Source organism: Echinops telfairi, unplaced genomic scaffold, assembly GCF_000313985.2.
Source record: "Echinops telfairi isolate 266 unplaced genomic scaffold, ASM31398v2 ScPeMD7_7420;HRSCAF=8458, whole genome shotgun sequence".
In the NCBI taxonomy this organism is placed as follows: domain Eukaryota; kingdom Metazoa; phylum Chordata; class Mammalia; order Afrosoricida; family Tenrecidae; genus Echinops; species Echinops telfairi.
In genome coordinates, this window is record NW_022111320.1 from 19,793,895 (window position 1) to 19,795,006 (window position 1,112).

Consider the following 1,112-nt stretch of genomic DNA (forward strand, 5'->3'; position numbering starts at 1 on the left):
CCCTAGAGAGCAGGTTTGGGGGTGTGCATCTTGGCATGGGAAGAGAAGAGGAGAAGGGAATGCAAAGAAATGAGCCCCCAGATGCTCCCCACCCTCAGGCTAGTGCCCCAAAGTAAGGCCTGCCTGCCGTGGTGGGCTTGCTGATTCCAACATCCAAGTGGGGCTTATGAGAGAAACAGATGACCACAATGGGTAACTGGTGGCCAAGGCTGGAGGTATCCCCAAGATAAGGAGCTAGCTAGCCTTCCCCTGTGTGGCATAGCCTGCGGACCTCTCTTAACGCCTTCAGTGCTGATCCATCCTCAACTCTCAGAACCAGGAATGTGCAGCCCTCCCTTCCGGAGGTATTTAAGGCCACTAAGCCTAGCTGAGCTGGGAAGAAGAGGGACTGGGCTAGTGGGGCCTCCTCCGGGTTTCACTGGAGTCTGCTAAGTCCACATTGACTTGGTAGGCTCATGGGCCTACTGGTTTCACCGGAGGGTTCAGCAGGCCTTAACCTGGCAAGCCCTCCAGGGATCCCCCATCCACATGACTGGGCTCTTTCAAGGGGTGGAATCTGTGGACCTTACTGAAGGGTCCTTGGGCACCCTATAGAAAGGAGAGGGTCTTGGGTGGGGTCGCTTGAGTTGTGAATGGGAAGTCCACTTAGGGGCCTCTTGCTCAGATAGTGCCTTGAGAGGCCTCCTAAATAAGGGAACATGGGTCGGGGGGGATCCCTTCACACAAGATCCCACTTACAGTCTCATCCCCAATCCCCACTCCCTACCCAGCAAGGGGTTGAGGCATGAGGCGCTCAAAACCGTGGCTGAAAGTTTTCCAAGTCCCTCTGACTCCACTCTCCCATCCCAGGTAGAAATTTCCCAGCTACAAGGGCGGCGAGTCCTCCTTCGGACCAACTGCGGGCATTCCTCTCTCTCCGAGCGCCTTCTAATCAGAGAAGGGAGGATGGACACCCAGGAGCTCCTTAGATCCCGTGGATCCACCGAGTCCCCGCCTGCTGGGCGTCACCCCAAACAAGTGATCGTCCCGAGCATGGCGCAGGCTTCTTGGCAGCGTCGCCGGTGTCCCGGCGAGGCGCCCACACGCAGGGCGTGGGGCCTGGCCGCCCGCAG